This window comes from Notothenia rossii, assembly GCF_949606895.1.
Source record: "Notothenia rossii genome assembly, chromosome: 5".
NCBI classification, from domain to species: domain Eukaryota; kingdom Metazoa; phylum Chordata; class Actinopteri; order Perciformes; family Nototheniidae; genus Notothenia; species Notothenia rossii.
The window spans coordinates 26,406,559-26,413,218 of NC_136903.1; positions in this window are offsets into that span (position 1 = coordinate 26,406,559).

The following is a 6,660-nucleotide window of genomic DNA, read 5'->3' on the forward strand; positions in this document are numbered from 1 at the left end:
AAATTGGAATATTCCCCTCAATGTCAAATGATTACACAGTGATATATGCATTACTCATCCACTAAAAAACATCGGTTTATCCTTGTTAATTACACAACATTGATTGTTTTAAATTGTGTACAATGCTTTTGTGTTTTTAACCTTCGATTCGGAGAAACAAATCGTTTTTTCGGAGTTTAGGATGGCCGAAGAGACTACACTACCCATAATCCTCAGCTATCGTTCGGGACTACAATGTCTGCTTTGCTTGACAAACCCCGTGCTTAGTCGTCAAGCTCTGTGATTGGATGTTGGAGTGGCAGTGCGTCAAGGTTACGCCAGCTCTTTAAAATGGAATGAATCCACGGCAGACTATCCAAAACTGGACTCGAACGGGTCCAGCCCAGCCCCCCTGTGAATTGTAGTTTTAAAAGACGTTTTCATATTTCCCTTAATTAGAAGTTGCCAGTATTGAACTGTGTACATCACTGAAGGTTTAGGGGATACGAAACACATTGGTGTTATCAAATTTAAAACATATAATTCATAAATGGGTGAAAATCGCTTGTGTCCATAATGGGCAGCATTAATATACCCACATGACAGCTAAGGTCAGAAGAGCTTTATTCAACAGCTGGTCTTATGTCTATGATCCCTCCTGTTGTTAATTGATAAGCCTGAAACATGCACTTGTCAAGGTTCAGAGGCAAATTTTGCAAATATGGCAGTAGCCATCGATCATCTTAAGATAAGATAAGATAAGATATACTTTATTGATCCAAAGTTGGGAAATGTTTTTGTTACAGCAGCATGTACAACATGCAATTTATTGTTACTTTGTAATTCTACTGCACTACATTTATTTGAGCTACTTTGCAGAATCTGATTAATGATGTGAAATATATACAACCCTTAAATCAGACTTTAGTTACACCTGAGTAAAATTCAGGGAGGTGATTGTCAAGTGCCAAAATAAACTATGCGATATATTAGAAGTTAAATACTTTGTCAGACTTCATATTTATCTGTTGATACCCACAACGTTTTTTTCTTATTCAAAAGAAGACCTTAACTTAAAGTATTCTTTAATGTTTGAATACAGTCTTATTAGTTAGTCTGTTTTGCACATCCTCCTATTAATATCTTTGGACGTCCTCCACTAGCTGTTTTATTGTAGAGATCACTACAGTATCTTCTTGATATTTTCTATTCTATATTTCTATCATTGACCTTCTACTTTCCCCCTATTTTGTATATAGGCTACTCTTAATATTTTAATTTTTTTCATCAAATATAACATATTCAACAAAAAAATGCAATAACGTGTTTTAACCACTAAGTGGTTCGGGTTAAAAAACTGTCAATTTTACAGTGTGTTGAGATCTTCATAGTATGTTAGTTATAATCAAATATAATCAATTATATTCTTGTATAACCCACAATGAAAATGCTTCATATTTTAGGTTTTTCTATATTTACAGTATACACAAAACACAAGTGGTTTGTTAAATTGAGTGTAAGACCTATAGTGATTTATGGGTGTCACTGATAAGAGAGTAGGCAGTTTCTTCCCTCTCTTCTCACAGCAGTACAAAGGGAGGGGGGCTCCGGACTTAAGGAGAAATACATTGAGGCCTCAAAAAGGTGGTAATGTCATAATATGTCTGGTCATGTCCTTTTTACACAAACATGGGAAGGTGTGTCTTATGCCATAGCCAATACAATATGTCTGGTCATGTCCAGTCCTGTACATCAGAGGCCATGCCCAGTTTCCACAAATATGGGTGTGGAGGAGGTGTCTTAGGTTTTTATATCCTGTTGTTGAGCATAAAGACACTGGCTTTCTGGAGAGAGAGGGGGGGGTTCCCCTGGTATGCTCTCTCTCGGTAAGCTCTGTCCCTCAGAGCTGGGTTAATAGCTCTCGGTAAGGTTCTCTCAGACTTGGTAAATATCTCTCAAAATGTCTTGGTTGAATGCTGAGTGAATTACTTTGTGAACTGAGTGGAATGATTTGATGGGTGATGTGTTTGTGAATATTAGGCCCGCCACCTGTGAGAAATCTTCCTCCGAATTCATGCTGATAGGAATGGGTTTTTTAATGTTATTCCCGCCATCTGTGTCGGAAAAACGTGTATGAATATTAGGCCCGCCACCTGTGAGGAATCTTCCTCTAAATTCATGCGGATAGGAATGGGTTTTTGAATATTATTCCCGCCATCTGTGTCGGAAAAACGTGTATGAATATTAGGCCCGCCACCTGTGAGGAATCTTCCTCCTAATTCATGCGGATAGGAATGGGTTTTTGAATATTATTCCCGCCGTCTGTGTCGGAAAAAAGGTATGAAATTGATGTGAATTGATTGCGTGAAAATGAAAGTTTGAGTGTGCTTTTTATTATCACCGGTCATTTATGAGGAAATACCTCTAAATTCTATCGGGAGATTTAAAAATCACAACTGAATTGGGCAGTTGAAATTACAATTTTGGTAATAAATGTAAAACTGTGAATTAAGGTTTTAGATTAGAAAATAACCCCAGCATGATATGTTTAGTATAATTATAATGTTGTAAAGAGAGAAGGTAAAAACCCTGTATTAGTTTGGACCTATTTTTCTTCAAATAAACTGATCCCACCTTTTGGATTGGGACAACTTAAAAGACATCTGTGCTCTCCTCTCCTGCTTCAAAGGTAGGGCCACACCTCATTTACTGATATCAAAATCCTTCGGGATCGCTTAAACAAATTTAAGAGAGTTGTCTGAATTTAAACAGCATTTAATTGAACCTGGTTCTTCGGGGAGTTAATAGAGGTGAGATCTTGCTGACGTTGGTGGATCTGAGCCAACCAGTAAACTTACATAGACTCAATAACTTCGGTTAGGTCAATTAGCAGGTCTGAGTAATTTCCCGGAATAAATGATCAGTTCCTCCCGACTCTTACAAGTGTTAACATAATAAATTATACTTTCCAGTTTAGTTTATGACGGATTTATTTGTTATCCACACATATATTGTTTTGATGTTTGTAACTCCAAACATGGCCCAGTGGTCTAGTTAATAAAACGTAATAATAATCAAACATAATATTACTATTAACTTTATTGTGAAATTAAAACAGAACGGTAAAGAAAAATACAGTTTCAGTCTCTCGATTTGAAGCTTACGCATTGTACCATGTACCTGTATAGACCTGTAACAGTCAACTGCATGAGGAGTTGGAAAGGTAGTTTCTGAAGATGTTACAAATAACACATAGCATACAATGCCATAATAACTTTTTATTATTAGTGTAGGTCACTCATGTATGTATAACATCTGAAGATGTGTAGTTTTAGTCATGTTTTTACATAATTTTACAGGATATTGCTATCATATTTCACATGTTTTACTTCTACACATTAATATCTGATTTGTAAAACATCACAGACAGAAAGGTATATCTGTCATTTAATGGTAAGCTATTGAAATTCTGAATCCATAGATGTGTCTCCCATCACCCAAAACCCCTGACTATTCTCTCAACTCAGTATTTACATTCTTTAATGCAAAGAAAATCAGTAATATCTTTAAAAACTACAAGTCCCTTTATACCAGCTGTGCACCATTATGGTGTAAATATAGCCATTTACCAATTGGATCAAATATAAAAGTCAGCCGAATTAGTGTTGATACTGCAAGGAGACGTATTGTGTGAAGAAAAATTGAAGATGTTGTTTAATTGCTGATATATTTATGATTCACGTCACGTATTCAGTTTCGCGGCATTTCTTCCAGTTTGTCCAAAGGTCTTCTCATCAGGGCTCTACAAATAAAGAATACGGCAAATGTGTAATATTTAATGCAGCCAAACCATGTATTACAATGCCGTTATGTGATGATTTTCAAATAGAAAAGCAAGCACACTCGGAATAAAGTATTGTTATTTTTTTTTTTTTATGTTTTCGGATCTCACATCGCATAAACACCATATCCCAACGTGCATTGCGGCTAATACATCCAATCACCGAGCTTCAACGATAGCTGAGGATTATGGGTAGTTCGATGTTTTATCAAAACCTCTGAAAAAAGAAATGTGTCTCTCAGAATCGAAAGGGAAAAACCTATGGGAAAAACACAAAAGCAGTGTTCATTTCATTTCATTTCAAACCTTTATTTATACAGATGAATCCCATTGAGATCATTGATCTCTTTTTCAAGGGAGACCTGCTCAGGTAGTTCCACATGAAATATAAAAACATAAATAGAACAACAAAAGGACATCATACAGCATCATTTACATAATTATCCACATAAACAGGTACCAATAGCTTCCGATTGAGTAGCATCCAACCGAGCTTTAAAAACATTTAGTGGCACCAGATTGTTCAGTTTCCATTTAATTTGCAGACTATTCCATGACAGTGGAGCTGCGCATCTAAAAGCTGTCTTCCCTAAGACAGTCCTAGGGAGCAGATATAAGATGGAAGTTTCCCTAACATGGCTTTGTATATAAAAATGTACCAGTGACTGAGCCTCCGTACAGTTAGTGAAAGCAAACCAGCCCTTGCATACAGGGTACAGTGATGTGTTAATGCTTTACAGTTTGTCACAAATCTTAGTGCACTGTGATACGCAGCATCTAACTTGACCAGGCAATTGGCAGGTGCATTCATATACATCAAATCACCATAGCACAGGTAAAAAGGTCACAGTGACTAGCCTTTTCCTGGCCTCAAGCGAGAAACAGGACTTGTTCCTGTAGAAGAAACCTAGCCTAACCCTCAGCTTTTGAAGCAGGTTATTGACATGAAATTTAAAAGTGAGACAATCATCAAGCCAGATACCAAGGTATTTTTAACAGGTAACTACTTCAAGTTTTATTCCTTGCGTAGTTACAATATCTAAAACAGGCTCCGGTGTCTTTTTAGCTTTAGAAAAGAGCATTACCTTGGTTTTCTCAACATTTAAAAGAAGCTTTAGTTCAGAGAGCCGAGTCTAAATAATGTTAAAAACAGCCTGTAATTTAATACCAGCCTCCTTAATGGAGGGACCTGCACAGTACATCACGGTATCATCCGCATAAAAATGTAAAGTAGCTTCATCGACATTTTCACCTAAACTGTTGATGTAGATGGAGAATAAAAGTGGACCTAAAACAGAACCTTGGGGAACACCATTTGCAATGTTCAACCACTCAGAAGACAGCCCATCAAAATGAACACATTGGGACCTTTCAGAGAGGTAGTTCACAAACCACCCTACTGCATGGCTGGACATGCCTATACTCAGTATAGCAGAGGCTAGCCAGTAGTATACTGGCTAGCCTCTGCTTTAAAATGCGATGATCGACGGTGTCAAATGCTTTGGAAAGGTCAATAAATAGAGCTGCACAACTCTGCTTATTATCTAAAATACTTGCCACATCAGTCACCACTTTCATTGTGGCAGTGATGGTGCTGTGTTGCTTTCTGAAGCCTGACTGATGTTTAGACAGGATGTCATTTGTACATAAAAACACCTTTACCTGTTCACTCACTAAGCGTTCAAGAACCTTAGCCAGAACTGACAACTTAGAGATTGGCCTATAGTTATTTAATAAGGTGGCCTCCCCTCCTTTTAGCAAAGGCAGGAAATACGCTGACTTCCAACATTTTGGAATTGTGTTTGTGCTGAGGGAGAGGTTAAAAAGAGTAGTGAGAGGTGGAGCAATAAAATCTGCAGCTATCTTTAAAAAGAAAGGTTCTACGTTGTCCGGGCCGGCTGGTTTCTTAGGATCTAACTTGGTTAAAGCTTCACGAACAACATCAACAGTAAAAGGAGTAAAACAAAAGGGTTTTCTAAAAGGGTTTTCCAAAACACAATTTAAACTAATTAATGTTGTGTCATTAACAACAGGGATAAACTGATGTTTTTTTAGTGGATGAGTACTGCAGATATAGCTTTAAAACAATTTGACAGTGAGGGGAATATGGTTTTATTACGAAAACTTCGAGACCAGAAATACTGTTTTCACCCAGTGAGGGTTGACGCTAACTTTACATGGACGCTGCCGTTACACGTGCTCCTGTCGAGACCTCAAATAATCTTCGTAATATCTATCAAACTATAGATCGGACACATCCACTGGATTCTAAAAGTACAATATACATTTCTCGCTAGAAATTCAATCAAAAAGCATTTTAATGGCCAAACTATCTTACAATTTAGTACTTTCCAGAGAGGGTTATTTTCTGAATATACGACCCTCCAGAGCGTTTGAGCACTAGAGGTCGAACACTTTAAAACGTGATTATAGGTCGTAATAAGAGCTTGAACAATCGACCTATTTGGTCTGTTGATTGATACTCACTGGCGGCTGGCCCATAGGGGGCGATAGGGTACCACCCTCCCTAAACCGCACACAAAAATATTATTATTATTAATAATAATAATAATAATAATAATAATAAATTATATAAATTGTCAATAATTGTAGGTTTAAAATATGGAATGCACCCAGAAATATGTGTAAAATATCATTTTAAAATAATTAGCTTTTCCTAGTACAATGCATGACTGAAGTACAGTGCCGGGGCGATGGAGAAATCGCCCCATGGAGGTGGGTCTCTTTAGTAGGTTAGCCAATTGCTGATTCAAGATATGAACATATGTCCTAAAAATGTAGCCAATCCGCGTCCTCAAAACGAGTGGGCCGATTATTTT